The 16,687-nt window shown below is 43.8% G+C and overlaps 1 protein-coding gene across 1 annotated transcript in view; it reads left to right on the top strand.

Annotated features, from left to right (window-relative positions):
- Nucleotides 1-1,568: 1,568 nt before the first annotated feature.
- LOC141106369 (phospholipid-transporting ATPase IK-like) overlaps nt 1,569-16,687 on the top strand; it is a 313,227-nt gene continuing 298,108 nt past the window's right edge. Inside the window, exon 1 of the mRNA XM_073597096.1 lies at nt 1,569-1,676. The gene's annotated coding sequence lies outside the window, so the exon portion shown is untranslated. The remainder of the gene's footprint in view (nt 1,677-16,687) is intronic.

Here is a 16,687-nt window from a genome sequence, read left to right as displayed (position 1 = left end):
CCTACATGTTCGAGTAGCTATCTATCCAAAAGGAGGCATGGTAATCTTGTGTAATAGTATTAAGGTGCACATATGTATTTATATTAAATATGGTCATTGGTCGGTTGGGAGGGGGGGTGGTTGTAATGGGAAGGGAATAGATTGAACTATGTTAGTTCCTTGTTGATGGCCTTGTGTGGCCAACCCAGGTGGCACGTTGCCTGCCGGGTTAGTGATTGTTTTATGTATTGTGTGCAAAAACTTAATAAAAAAGAATAAAAAAAAACAAAACAAAAAAACAGTCCCCTTAAAGGGCTAGCTTCATTTTATAGCAAATAGCTGGGAATAATTCTACAAGTGGGGCAATCTTGTCTGTATTGGAGAGTCTAGAAGTCCCCGTAAAGGGATAGCTTAATTTAATAGCAAATAGCTGGGAAAAATTCTACAAGTGGGACAATCTTGTCTGCATTGTGAGAGTCTAAACAGTTCCCTTCAAGGGCCACCTTTATTTCACAGCTAAGGGCTGTGCTTAGTCTGGCCTCCTGCCTCAGAGTGCATGTCTGCTGAATGAAAGAGGACCGGGATTCAAGAACCAGTGTCTAACTCCAAAAAGGTTTGCTCCTGCAGTTCCAGGCTGGAGTCCAGAAAGAATTGAAGAGAGAAAGAGTCCTAAACCACTTTTGGGGGAGAGGTTGCTTACTGGTCTTTTTCATATTTGTGCCCCCATACGTATCTTTTGGGTACCTGGTTGCTCCTCTTCTGATAGGAAGATACAGCTTGGTCTCAGGTGGTTGGACTCTCAGGTCAAGCACTTCAGGCCATGTTGGTCAATCAGTCACCTTTAAGCCTCTGACTGTGCCAGGGGGAATCCTTTGCTCCAACAACAATAGACAAGTTCTGCTAGTCAATGTGGTTTCTACTGTCTCTAGAGACAGCAATTCCAATTCCAGCAGATGTGATTTTAAGAGAAGTACTTTTGTTGCTCAGGGGGATGTCTATTTCCAAATCCCAGAGCTGTCTTCTGACATACCTCTATTTCTACAAGGATTAAAAGGTTTTGCAGCATATATGTCTGCTGGTTGGGTTCTCGATCCACTCCTCCTTTAGATAGGGACTTATGTCAAGAGATTGGCTGACTAGTCATTCAAAAAGGGTCACGTGACTCCTACAAAAATCCTTTCGTATCTGAAAGCTTAATCCATCACAGTTTAGGATACATAGTTTTTGCCATTAGAGCATATTGGTGGTAGGACGCTGGGTAAACCTGGCTTTCCTCTCTTCACCTGTCAGCGTCTCAATACCTGATGATCAGGACCATGGTCTCTCTAACCCCTATATTGAGGTGTGCTCAATGAAAATGGCTTCCTGTCCTGAAGGTTTTTTTTCTCCAATGTTAATCATGCACCCAGCGATTCATGTCTCGCAAACAGGCAGATGAAGCCTTGGGTGCTGGCACAGTAATAAATCTTTTGTGCTGCTAAATTATTGCCAGTGGAACTCCCGTCGGGAAGTTGTTTTGCCAGCAGAACTCGCTGGTTGGGAAGTTAATTTTAACATTCTGACATTGTGGTTTTCTGGCGAGCTCTTTTATGCTCCCTTTGCCTTTTGTCACCTGACAGCAGACTTTTTAGTCTCCAGTGAGGCTGAACAACATCACAGTGGTGTCCTACATCAGGGGACAGGTCAGAACCTACAAGGTCAGTCCACTGTAAAGAGGTAGAGATGACTGTGATCTGGGTTGTTGAAAATCTTCTTTATCATCTCTCTTGAGTCTACATAGAATTTGTTTGATAAGTGGTTCCTACATCCAGGTTCCTGCAAGTGGATTTTATCTCTGAACAAGATTTCAGAGTTAGATCTGGTAGTATCTCCTTACTGTTACAAGCTGGAAAGCTTTTTCCTAGGGTCCTGGTCCAATCCCTTGGTATGGATGCTGGGTCAGATCAGGAAAAGTCTCACAAGCCATATGCTTCCAATTCGATCCATATACAGTTTTTTTGGGGGGGTCTGTTGCTGAAGACCGTGGCAATTTTTGCAGTAATTCGATTGGCCAAACAGGCCTTGGTTCCTGCCTTTGATACCAGGGTATCGGATTGAAGTCCTTTCTCTGAGATGAGATCTTCTGTCGTAGAGAGAGCAATATTCCACCCTTGTTCATCTCTTCCAGTTTCTCATCCTGGCAGGAAGAGACTGATCATGCTTGGCGGTTGTTTCTCTAAGCTAATATCTATGAATCCTACAAAAGGATTTAAATATACCTCTGGTCAGGTGCATTCTGGACTTCAACTGATCCTAAAGCTCTCTTAGGGGCAGAACACTGCAGTCCCTGTCATATCTAATGTCTCATGGGTAGACTATCCCCTACTCCTCCAATACTTTGATAGGGGGCTGCATCTGATACTCAAAGGAAAGCCAGGACCCTCTAGGTGGGGTTTACTACTTGCTCTGGACCAGTGGCATAGCGTGGGTTGTCAGCACCCGGGGCAAGGCAAGTAATTTGCGCCCCCTAACCTGCGGACTTTTAGCACTCCCCGAGTCCCTTCAAATACAGTAGTACTGATCTATCTGATTCCTATACTGACCGCTACACTAACCTACTTTATTTCAACACTGACCAACCTGATTCCTTTACTGACCATTACACACTACACTGACCACTATACTAAACTGTCCACTACACTAAGAACTACACTGACCACTATACTGTCCACTACACTACACTGACCACTACACTGTCCACTATACTGTCCACTACACTGACCATTACACTACACTGTCCACTATACTGTTCACTACACTACACTGACCACTATACTGTCCACTACACTGACTACTATACTATACTGTCCACACCACTACACTATACTGTCCACTACACTACACTGACCACTATACTGTCCACTACACTGACCACTATACTATACTGTCCACACCACTACACTATACTGTCCACTACACTACACTGACCACTATATTGTCCACTACGGTGACCACTATACTGTCCACTACGCTATACTGTCCACTTTACTGACCACTACACTACACTGTCCACTACACTGAGAACTACACTGTCCACTACACTATACTGTCCACTACACTGTCCACTACACTATACTGTCCACTACACTACACTGTCCACTACACTACACTATACTGACGACTATACTACACTGAGAACTACACTACAGTGACCATTACACTGTCCACTACACTACACTGACCACTATACTACACTGACCACTACACTATACTCTCCACTATACTGTCCACTACACGATACTGACCACTACACTGTCCACTATACTACACTGACTACTACACTATATTGTCCACTATACTGACCACTACACTGTCCACTATACTGACCACTATACTGACCACTATACTACAATGTCCACTACAGTGACTACTATACTATACTGTCCACCATACTACACTAACCACTATACTACACTGAGAACTACACTGCACTGACCACTATACTGTCCACTATACTATACTGTCCACTGCACTACACTGACCACTACACTGACTACTATACTATACTGTTCACTATACTACACTGACTACTATACTACACTGTCCACTACACTGACTACTATATTGTCCACTATACTACACTGACCAATATACTGTCCACTACACTACACTGACCACTATACTACACTGACCACTACACTACACTGACTACTATACTATACTGTCCACTACACTACACTGACCAATATACTGTCCACTACACTGAGCACTATACTACACTGAGAACTACACTGACCACTATACTGTCCATTACACTATACTGTCCACTACACTACACTGACCACTATACTACACTGTCCACTACACTGACTACTATACTATACTGTCCACTACACTACACTGTACACTAAACTACACTGACCACTACACTACACTGACTACTATACTATACTGTCCACTACACTACACTGACCAATATATTGTCCACTACGCTGACCACTATACTACACTGAGAACTACACTGACCACTATACTGTCCACTACACTATACTGTCCACTACACTATACTGTCCACTACACTACACTGACCACTATACTGTCCACTACACTATACTGTCCACTACACTGCACTGACCACTATACTACACTGTCCACTACACTGACCACTCTATACTACACTGTACACTATACTGTCCTGCCTACAGTCTTCCTATACTGACACTACATATACGGTGCCTCTTTCTCCCCCCCCCCCCTGTTTATCCATTCCTCACCTTCTTGTCCTGCATCGGTCCGGAGGATAGGAGGAGGAGGCGAAGACAGCGTCCCCGGTGGCTCACACTTTCCAGTGCTTGTCTCCCCCGCGCTCTGGCCGCCATGTTCATTGTTTCCCGGCGCACTGTGATTGGGCGTATGGGGGTCATGTGCGGAGGCAGGACTTCAGGAGTAACTGTGATCGCGGATAGGCCATCCCCATGCCGCACATGACCCTCATACGCCCAATCACAGGGCGCCAAACAGTGAACATGGTGGCCGGAGCGCGGGGGACACAGGAGATTAAAATTAGGAGGTGACACTACTGGCACTAAATTGCGCCCCCCTAAATGCCGCGCCCAGGGCCACGGCACCCCCTGCACCCCCCACGCTATGCCACTGCTCTGGACTTCCTTGCCGGCTCCAGATGAGATCTCTTTGCAGTCCAATTTGGGTAAAGACTGAGCTGTGAAGACATGCACACTAAAGGAAAGAAGTGATAGGGTAATGACGCCAATGTGAATACCAAATGATTCTAATACTGCACCTAAAATTAGTAACAACTAATGACTCATGAAAAATATAAATAAAGGGCGCAATAGACAAATTATAATAAATACACAATATTAACCAATTAATAAAGTACATATAATATTGATAAATCTAAAATGTCCATGATAAACATTTGTGATCAAATCTTCCTGTACATGCTCCAACACCGTGAATACTAAAGTGCAATGCGCTTTGAAAATCCCACTTAAAAAGGTGCTTCACCCGAAATGATAATAAAATGCACTCACCAGATGGCCTCGCCCACAAGTGACCATAAAGCATGAATATATGGAGAAATCCTTGATTCAACGATATAGCCCTTTCAGGAATCTCATTTCAATCAGTCATCCATGTGCAGGAGAGACCAGATCCCAATCCAATATGCAATTTTTTTAAACGTAAAATTCTTCACCTTCTGTATCCTCTACCTCATTTATCCAACATGCATCAAGTGATTCTGTGGAATCAGCTCCGCCACAAAGAACCACAAAAGGCAGGAATAGTGTAATATTGCTTGTTAATGGCTTAGAAATAGCACTTACATAGTCCAGTATAGGTTCAGCAAAACGAACGAACAGCTCAAGGCAAAGCGGAAGCCGATCCGATGCCGCTGTGTGACTCATGGCGTGCACCGAACGTCCCAGCTATCCGAGCAGAAGTGGAGGGCTTCTGTTAGTGTGCGTGTCAAGCCACGCTTCTAAAGGCTATCTCTTCAGCCAGGAAGTTTGTCAAGATCAAAGCTTTAGGCTAGGATGGATCCTTTTGGTGACTTACAGCTCCAGGTGGGATCCCCTCCAGTCCAGTTGGAGTAAGGATTGAGCCTTGATGTCAATCTCTCTAGTGCTACATCCTCAGCAGGAAACTTGGCCAGAATCAGGCCTTAAAGGCCCCTTGACAGCTTGCTGCTCCAGATGGAATCTCTTTCAGCCCAGTTTTGAGTAAAGTCTCAGTCAGGAAGGCAGCCTTTCCATGGGTTATTTTTCCTCAGTCAGGAGGCTTGCCGGGATCTGGACCTTGTGCCGAGAGGGATCCTTGTGGCTTTCTGCCCAGTACGGGTAGTGTTTAAATCCATACCGGGCGGCAATCTGAGGTGGCTTCAGCATTCTATGAGAACAAAAGATTTGTTCCTGCCAAATGCAGGACCACCAAGGATAACTGGTTCCATGCCATGGATATTGGGATACTTCCAACATGCTCTCAAGCTACAGCTTTACTCAGAGTTTTAGGACATATTTGTCACTCTCTACAGAACCAGTGGGGCGGAGATGTCATCCAGAACGTTTGCTTGATGGGTTATTCAAGCTAGCCATTAGGCTTATAAAGCTTAGGACTTGGTTCCTACGGAAGCAGTCACCACACACTTATCCAGGAGTGTGTAGGCTTCGTGGGCTCCCTGTGAAAGGGTGCCAGGAATAGTTGTAGGAGGATAACATGTCTTCCATTAAGGCTGTTCTGGCTCATTGTGGGGTGTAGCTAACTTCCTTATGGTGTTAATATTTATCCATAGGGTTTCTGTTGGCTATGATTGAAACCCTACTTTTCCGACATTCCACCCTTGTTTTTTGGGCTAGTTTGTTCCCAAACATATGCTGCCATGGAGTCTGTCAGAAACAGAAAATTTACTATCAAATACTTACTGTAATTTTCCTGTCCCGATGGACTCCATGGCAGCAAGACTTCCCTCCCAGAGTCATGAGTAGGCTAGTTACTCTGTTGGCTAGTTGGCTCAGCCTGGAAATTTATGGGAGTGGGGTCCTATGGGGTAGGAGCAAGGGCAGGGCCACCCAAACATATGCTGCAACGAAGTCCATCAGGAAAGGAAAATTACGGTAAGTATTTGATGGTAAACTTTCAGTTTTTACATATTATCTATTACTGTTTTTTTTGCTCTGTGTAACCAACCCCAGACACCTGTCTGTGCAGAGATACAGCATGAACAGGGGTAAGGGGGCCAGGAAGGAATGCAGTGTGAATGGGGATTAATTAGCTAGGGGTGAATTTAGTGTGACGAGGGGATGAAGCTGGCAAAACACATATAGACTTTTCCATTCAGCTTGTAGATTCCTCCATTTACACTAAGCAGTGCAGATGGAAGAATCTCCTGATGCAGCTATTGTATTTTGACAGCCGACCCTGCTAGATTTCATAATACCTGAACATCAGTTGCATCTACCTGGATGCAGGCGCTGTTCAATTGACAATTTTCCTCCTGACTTTTTTTTTCATAGAAGGTCGAGCAGGAGGGGGCTGACAGGGCAACCCAGTGAGAGAATTTCGGCCAGTTCATCAGGGACAGGTGATATTCGCTCTACATATTTACCAGCTGGAGTAGGAGTGAGGTGGCCAGAAAGGAATGCACTGTAAGTGGGGTTGGTTGGCAAGGGAGGGGTTAATACTTTAAATTGCAAACTTATATGGAACATTTTAAGTACCTCCCTAACATATAAACATTGTAAACAATAATGCTTTGAATACATTTTTATTCACAAATATAAGGTTTTTGCTTATTACAGTCTGTGTTCAAGAATGTCTTATACATACCTCCTACAGCAGCCTCAACTACCCATTGCACTGGCAATTATTATGGTTATTTCCATACAGCAAGTTGTTGCCAATTGTTGCAATGGAATATATTCTCAACCCATTTCCCAGATCATAAATTTGCTTCATCAGGATCAGGAGATATAGGAGGTGTGTCTATAATATTTTATAATTGCCATTAGTTAAACAAAATAATTACAATCTAAAAATGTAATATCCTATTATGTGATTATATCTTACAAATATTAAAAGTTTCAACCAGCTGCACCATGAACCAGAAACACTTTCCATACACTGAGAAAAAAATGCAGAAGATAAACAAGGGTCCTGGAGCACCAATTCTATCCATATTTTTAATAGACCTATAGGTATGTAAAGCTATATATGTGTGAAAATACTAACCACATTGAATACACTTCACATCTATAATGTATGTGATTGTAAATTATCAGGGTAAACAAGCAAAGTGCAGTGCTATAAGTATATATGTGACATAAAAAGAAATAAGGTCCCACCAAGTGACATAACATCAATCAGTAGATATAAATAAACAAGATCAATCAATAATAAACAAGAAACTTAGATCACAGATGCATGTGAAAAAGTATATGAGAAAGAGTCCAAAAAAAAACATTAAAATTATATTGAGTCCACAAAAAAATAAAATAAAATAAAAAACACCCATCCAGGAAAGATGTGATATGGAGTGTTAGTAGATAATCCACCAAGGAGTGTATGAGTAGAGTCTGCTTACCGGACGGCGATGACTGCTATTACGGCAGTCTCGCCCAGCATAGGGATTATGGTCTCCCAAAACCAAAGGTACAGAATGGGACCAGTAGCTTTAGCAATCGATCATAACCAATTTTTGTGGGGAAAATTGAAGATTCCATCCAGCAATCTGAAGAGGTGGGAAGCCTGTAATCCTGTGGAGCCAACTGTGATAGATAAGCAGTGTCCTGAGACAGGTCCAGTACTAAAGATGAGACTTGTTTTCACTTGCGACAAAGTACCCCATAATCAGTGGGTCCTACACTATCCATGGAGTGGGAGAGCCTGCATCTCTCAAGTAGATTAAGCGTCTATGGGGAACTGTATTGAATTTGTTTTGCAAAATACAGATACACCACATCCACAGGCCTCCCCCTATCTAGATGGCAGGTCACTTCCTCGTAGAATGTTAACAGATTGGTCTGGCAAGAACCACCCTTCGTAAACCCATGCTGGTTACTACTAGTGATACTGTTATCTTCAGCAAATTCTTGGATATAGTCCCTTATCATGCCCTCCAATAAGTTACCTACTATTGATGTTAGGTTGACTGGCCTGTACTTCCCAGGAATATGTCTCTGCCCTTTTTTGAATATTGGTACCACATTGGCTTTTCTCCAATCAGCTGGTACCAATCCTGTCAGTATGCTGTCCATGAAGATTAGGAATAATGGTCTGGCTATAACCTGACTCAGTTCTTTGAGCCACCTGGTCCCGGTAATTTCTGTTAAGCTTATCTAGTCTTTCCTTGACTCTGGCCTCTGTTAGCCACAAGAATTCATCCTGTGATGTATTATTAACAATACTGTTGTGGTCGGTATACTGTAGCAGCGTAGTGTTGGGACTGCAGGATTGGAGTCCAACTGAGTTGCGAAGGTTCAACCGGACGCAGAACCAGTTGTGGTCGGAGGTAAAGGGGTAGCAGTCGCCACTAAGGGACCATCCATATTACTGGAGACTACTGTGAGTAAACTTGAGCAAGTACCAGAGCAGTCTTCTCACCAGCCGGAACGGTGAAGAAGTGGGAAAGCTTCAGCGAGTGCCAAGCCAGGGACCCAGCAGGTTAACAGGGGTGATGCTTGAGGCATATACAGCGAGTTAGCTGTGTTAGAGTTAAGGAGATCCGGTGACGACTGGGATCTGGAAGTCTAGTGAGAGACTGGGAGCTCAGTGAGTGAAGACCTACAGTGGGAAACTGTGAGATAAGATAAGAACTATTCTGTGTTACCAAGAGTTATGTACCTTTAGTGACTGTTACAAGTTCAGTTGCCATAGTAGACAGCGGTCCAACCTATACAGATGTGGCATCTGGCTGGAGGCCTTTCCCTGTTTAGCTGTCTACCTATAATGTCTCAGAGACTGCCAATTAACATTGCATCTACCTAAGGGTGTCCTGGCCCTAACCTATTCTCCCACAGTTCTTGTTAAGAGACAATAAATCTTTTGTTCGCATTTAAAAAGTGAATGGCGCCCATCATTTCATCTTGCATTACACCCACCATGCATGTCAACCCACTCTACTGAGAAGGATGTCAGCTCTCCCTAACTCATGAGGCCACCATCAGGCCCCTAGAGGTTCGGGACCTTGCTACATGCATGTTTAGGGTCGTTGTCCCACTGGAAGGTGAACCTCTGACCCAGTCTCAAATTTTTTCCAGACCCTGATAGGTTTTCTTCTAAGATTTTCCGCCACACATAGCGTTTTGCTTTTAGGCCAAAAAGTTACATTTTTGTCTCATCTGAGCAGAGCAACTTCTTCCACATGTTTGCTGTGTCCCCCACATGGCAAACAGGACTTCCTTTGGCTTTCTTTCAACAGTGGCTTTCTTCTTGCTACTCTTCCATAAAGGCCAGATTTGTGGAGTACACGACTAATAGTTGTCCTGTGGACAGATTCTCCCACCTGAGCTGTGGATCTCTGCAGCTCCTCCAGAGAATGGGCCTCTTGGCTGCTTCTCTGATGAATGCTTACCTTGTCCGACCTGTCAGTTAAGGTGGACGGCCATGTCTTGGTAGGTTTGCAGTTGTGCCATACTCTTTCAATTTTCGGATGATGGATTGAACAGTGCTCCATGAGATGTTCAAAGCTTGGGATATTTTTTATAACCTAACCCTAGGTTTGGTTTGTTCACTGAGGTTCACTTATGCCTCGTTTCCACTGAGCGGATCGGTTCGGTACGGTACTCTATTTTGAGTGTTTCCATTATGAAAGCGGCCCATACAACTGAACCGAACCGCACCATTTAGGGTCCTGCTTCAGATGTGGGGCCATAGGAAATGGTACGGTTGGTTAGGGCGGAGCTACAATACATTCTACTGATTGGTGGATGTGTGACGCCTTGCTAGGCATTTTTTCTAAACTCACGTATTGCCCCTGTCGGTCCGACTTGCAGTGGAAACCTGAATAGGCCGAAACCATTCTAGGCCTTCCAAACTGTACCGACCCGAACCGATCCGCTCAATGAAAATGAGGCATTAGGTTCTCTAACAAACCTCTGAGGGCTTCGCAGAACAGCCATATTTATACAGAGACTAAATTACACACAGGTGGCCTCTATTTACTAATTAGGTGACTTCTGGAGGCAATTGGTTCCACTAGATTTTAGTTAGGGGTATCCGAGTAAAGGGGGCTGAATACAAATGCATGCCACACTTTTCAGATGTTTATTTGTAAAACATTTTAAAAACCATTTATCATTTTCCTTACACTTCACAATTATGTGCCACTTTGTGTTGGTCTACCACATAAAATCCCACAAAAATACATTCAAGTATTTAGTTGTAACATGACAAAATGTGGAAAAGTTCAAAAGTATGAATACTTTTTCAAGACACTATAGGCTCCCATGTTCCAGACATCATCGGCACTCTTCCCTGCAGCAGCCGCTCACTGACACAGGGGAGCTGGAGCTGCAGACTCACATGACCAGACTGGAGCAAGTTAAAAATAGGTCAGTCTACAGACCTTTATTATACAGGTCAAACAAGATGGGGAGGGGGGGGGGGATGCATTTTAAGAGTAAATAGTGTTAGACTTTTCTTCCACTTTAAAGTGATCTATGCTTTGGTTACTGAGAAGAAAGCTAATAATATAAAGATAATTGCCTACCTTCCCTCTTCTCTCCATTAAACTGCTGCAATTGAAAGTCCTGTGTACAGTACGATTTACTAGAGCCATAGTTAAAAAGACCTATAAACTGAGCCATAAACTCCCATCTGACAGCCCTGATTGTCCCATCACTGTCACATCCAGTGAGTTGCATGCTTCTCCATACCCGGAAATACTAGTTATAATCTTTGTCTTGAAGCACAAGTACAGTATATGTTGCTGGTTTTGTGGAATAAAAAGACATTGTATAAACTTTATCGCAGGGATAGAGAGGGTAAAAAAGGGGGAGGGGTATGCCTATATATCAAGAATAATGTACAAGTGACTGTGAGAGATGACATCCCTAAGGGGGCTAGGGAGGAGGGTAGAGTAGAGTTTCAAAGGGATGAAGCTAAAGGGAAAATAATACTGGGAGTATGCTAGACTTGTGCACAACGGAAAAATTATTTTAGTTTCGGTTCGTTGTCATTCCTAAAATACATAATTTCGTTCTGTTATATTCGTTATGTTACGTTAATACGTTTTTGGTAATTCATTATTATTTGTAGAGTATCGATATTCGTTATACTGAATATCGAATCATGTTGAATTCATTCGTTATATGCGCTATAATTTCGTTTGTATTTGTTGAAATTCGATATTTATGCATGTATATATATTCGTGATAATGATTCGTAGTTTGGAAAGTCATTTGTTTATTGAATCTTTTAACACACTGTACAGGACGCCGTGGCTGGGTCCTGGAAGGACGCTATATTTCCCCTCTGTTTAGACTGTGTTCCCTTTAAGGGAACAAAAAGGGTTAACTTGATTTGATTTGTTATAAAACGAATTGCACGAGCCTAGAGTATGCTATAGGTCCCCTAACCTGAGGGAGGAGGGGGAGATGGATCTCCTATCACAAGTTGGAATGGAAGTGGGTTTAAAACAAGACAGGAAGTTGTAGGTGAGTGTGGAGGAGAGTAGAGGAGACTGTGGAGGGTGATTTTGTGTATAGCGATAAAAGTCACTGGCAGTGTCCTGCCTGGAGGCCTCCTGGCATGGGAAGGTACCTGCGACAAAATCCAAGGACTGTTTAACTGCGATAGCAGTTCTGGACTCTGCAAGTCGGTGAGACTGAAATCTCTTTCTTTTGTTTTTGCTGCTGTGAAGCTATTTAGGTTTAATAAACCTCCTTTTGACTGACAGTGTCCTGTGATCTAGCTGGTTCCCCGAACTTTACAACACACAATGACAAAATCTCTTCTCCTCTGCTCAAATACAATACAACACCCTTCTCACTCAGTTCTCAGGAAAGCACTTTGCCAGTAATCCAACCTCCAACACAAAATGAATCAGCTGATTGGACTGTAAGATTTACTTTGAGTTGACCTTTTGTTTCATTAGACCTTTAATGAATTACCGAATCATGTCGAATTCATGTGTTATATCTGCTATAATTTCTTTCGTACTCGTTGAAATCCTTTTTTTTTTATTCAGACATTCGGATGCATCCAAATGTCCGAAAGATGCAAAATTCGGCCGAATTTCGATTCGTTACGAAACGAATTGCATGAGCCTAGAGTATGCTATAGGTCCCCTAATCTGAGGGAGGAGGGGAGATGGATCTCCTATCACAAGTTGGATTGGCAGCAAGGATGGGAAGTGTTATCATAATGGAGGATTTTAATTATCCAGACATAGATTGGGCGGAGGGAACCACGCATTCGTCTACGGCTCGCCAGTTCCTAAATGTCTTGCAGGATAATTTTTTGGTTCAGATGGTAGATGCACCAACTAGAAATAAAGCGTTACTGGATTTACTGATTACCAACAATACAGACCTGATCACGGATGTGGAAATACGGGGCAATTTAGGAAACCGCGATCACAGGTCAATTGGCTTCAGTATAAATCACACAAATAGGAAACATAAGGGGAATACAAAGACACTGAATTTCAAAAGAGCCAACTTCCCTAAACTACGAACCTTGTTAGAAGGCATGAATTGGGATAAAATCTTAGCAACAAAGAACACGGAAGAGAGATGGGTTTGCTTTAAGAGCATATTAGCCAATGCATCCCATTGGGTAATAAATTGAAAAGATCGAACAAAAGTCCTGGATTACTTAACTCCAATGTAAAAATGCATATAAAAGCAAAGGAGAAGGCCTTCAAAAAATACAAGTTTGAGGGATCATCATCACCATTCAGACTTTACACAGAATGCAACAAGAAATGTAAGGGTGCAATTAGGGCGGCTAAGACAGAACACGAAAGACATACTGTAGCAGAGGAGAGAGAAAAAAATCCCAAGAAATTCAGATATGTAAACAGTAAAAAAGGGAGGACAGACCATATTGGCCCCATAAAGAATGAGGAAGGACATCTGGTTACAAAGGATGGGGAGATTTTGAAGGTTTTGAATGGATTCTTCTCCTCAGTCCTCACGAGGGAATCGGGGGGCTTCAGTAACCAAAACTGCAGTGTTTATCCTTATGACACATCACAGGAAGCACCTCCATGGTTAACAGAGGACAGAATTAAAATTAGGCTTGAGAAACTTAACATTAATAAATCACCGGGACCAGATGGCTTGCATCCGAGGGTACTTAGGGAACTCAGTTAAGTAATTGCCAGACCATTGTTCTTAATTTTCACTGACAGTCTACTGCCTGGAATGGTACCAGGTGATTAGAGAAAAGCCAATGTAGCACCAATACATTGCTGAACTAGTACGTCCGGAGCCCTGTCCCAGCGTGAAACTTTATGTACCTCCAGGACAACCCTGCTCCACAACAATCCCGGAATGCCTATCCACCTGATGCTAGCCTCAAACCAATGAAAGCCCAGATGATGGCAGTTAGGCCTGACATCAGCCCTCTTAGCCCCCCAATGAACGAAGGAGTGGCCCAAATTCCAAACGAGGCAAACATGATCTGAAAAGAAATACATTAAACATAACATGTAACACAAAACATCCCACAGGAACACCTAAACCACACATAATAGGAATAAAACAGAAGACCCCCTCCTTACTATAGCTGTTCTTAAACCAAATGAGGACATAAAGTTTGAACCTATCCGACTCCCACCTGCCAATGCATTTCAAAACCACATTGGGCAATCCCCACCTGGTGGCCACCCCGATGAGGAAGGATGGGGAAGAATAACTGCGTGCCTCTAGCTCTGCGGCCGTTAGACAGCCAGAGGCGTTGCTAGGTGGGTGCGGGGGGTGCGGGCCGCACCCGGGTGACACCCGCTAGAGGGGTGACACCCTCCCGACGGTGAGGAAAGCCCTGGTTACTGGGCAGGGCTGGCCTGGACTGTCATTCTGACAAGCCACGCCCCCCGGTGGGCGGGTACCGGACAAAGGCTCCGCTCAATTGGGCGCCTGCTGTGACAGACAGGGGAGCAGTGAGTGTGTCAATGCTGTCCGTATGAGTGTGTCAATGCTGTTACCTTCCAATCATGCTCTGCACCTGGAGTGCGGATTACAGGAGGGGACACTCACCCGTGACAGGTGGTAAGTCCCCAAACTCTGCACACAGGATTAACTCCTTCAATGCCACAGGGCAAATACCCTGCACCTCTATGGTCACATTACACTTATGTAAGTGCAAGTGATTTTAATAGTGTATAACTTCCATCCCAGTGTAGTGTACAGTAGAACTGGAGGAAAATACATTTTGCAAAAATATGCTCATATATATAAATGGTATATGTGTCTATCAATTTGTATCAATTTTTTATGTATAAAATGTATGTCTGCATACACACACTGTGCTGATTTACAAATAATATGGTAACTTTTATATATATATATATATATATATATATATATATATATATATATATATATATATATATATACACACATACCCCCATATACATACTGTATTTGTTCTATGAATAAGCTGGCCTTTCTGGGGGGAAATGAAACATTAGCGTAGAGTAACTGTTTGTTTTATATATATATATATATATATATAAAATGATATCACTGCAGCCCCATGGGATTGATAGCAATAAATAAATACATAATTTAAATATCCTATGAAAGTCTGAGCTATAACTCACTCCACTGGAGACATAAATCTTAGGCTCCATGCACACTGGGCTTAAAAAAAGGTCAGTTCCCTTGGCACAAATAAAAAAAAATGCTCACATAGAGCATTTTTTGTACGCAGGAAGTTTAGGAGAGGAGCGTTTTTTTTTCTGCCAGTGAAAAAACCCAGACCAGAAGGTTTTTTTTTCCTGCCTGTAAACATTGAGCGGCTCCATGCACACTGGATTAAAAAGCGTTGCTTCTACAGGAGCTGTGTTCTGCCTGTAGAAGAAACTCAATGTTCTCCAATGTTCTCTATCATGTGTCCTATGTGTCCATGTACATTAGGAGGTTGAGGCATATTTTGAGTTTAACGTTTTAGATGCAGAAGAAAAACCCTTCTGGTTCATGTTTCTGATTGGATTTTGGAGGCAGAAAAAACATCAAACTCCTAAACTTGTCTTAACTTTGTACTAAAAAATGCTCTATATGAGCGATTTTTACTCCTGAGAGAACAGACTTTTTTTAAGCCCAGTGTGCATGGAGCCATTGGATAACATTGAGCTGCTTCTATAGGCAGAACACAAAACTCCTGTAGAAGCAGCGATTCTTAAACCAGTGCAGAGGCGTTGCTAGGGGGGTGCAGGGGGTGCAGTCCGCGCCGCTAGAGGGGTGACAACCTCCCGACGGTGAGGAAAGCCTGGCATTTTTTTTTTTTTCAGCTGACTCGTTCACCCCGCAGCCCGCTGGGCTGAAACAACACACCTCCAGTGCCGCGGCCACGCCTGGTGTGTCACTGTGTGAGTGTGTCCTCCTTCTTCTTCCTCCTCCCTACCCTACTGAGCCAGCGAGCCTCAGCCTGTCACATTTCACATTGCACTGCAGACATGATGATGACGTCACTACACACACTACTAGTATCCCTGCCCGGGCAGCGCGGCGGCTGCACGCTGTGAAGCTGCCCTCCTCTCCTCTTGAGACTCCAGCTGCCGCCCGACGCCCAGATTCGGAACAGGTGCGGGGGGGGTGTGTGTCCTGGTGTCCACCCCCAGCCCGAGCCCAGGGTGACGTGTGTGTGTGTGTGGGTTGGGTGACACCATGTTATACCGCACCAGGTGACACCACTGTAGACAGCGCCAAAGAACTGACACGAACTGGAAAGTGGACAAAGCCGAACCATCAGAAGAGATTAGAAAAGAACCAGTCCACACAGGACAAACTGTAAATACTCCACCACCGCGGAAACCGGGCAAATGGGCGAATCATGCAACCGCAAATGTGCGCCCTTACCAGCCTGATCCGTCTTATGCCGCGTACACACGGTCGGACTTTCTATCCTACTTGGTCCGGCACACTTTCCGACGGACTTTGTCCGCCAGGTGCGCCGGACTTTAAAACGGACGGACTTGCCCACACACGCCCGGACTTTCCGGCGGGCTAAGTCCACCCGTCTTTCCGACGGACTTTCGCCGGAG

Source organism: Aquarana catesbeiana, linkage group LG08 (genome assembly GCF_042186555.1).
Source record: "Aquarana catesbeiana isolate 2022-GZ linkage group LG08, ASM4218655v1, whole genome shotgun sequence".
Taxonomy (NCBI): domain Eukaryota; kingdom Metazoa; phylum Chordata; class Amphibia; order Anura; family Ranidae; genus Aquarana; species Aquarana catesbeiana.
This window is presented reverse-complemented; position numbering and strand designations above follow the sequence as displayed.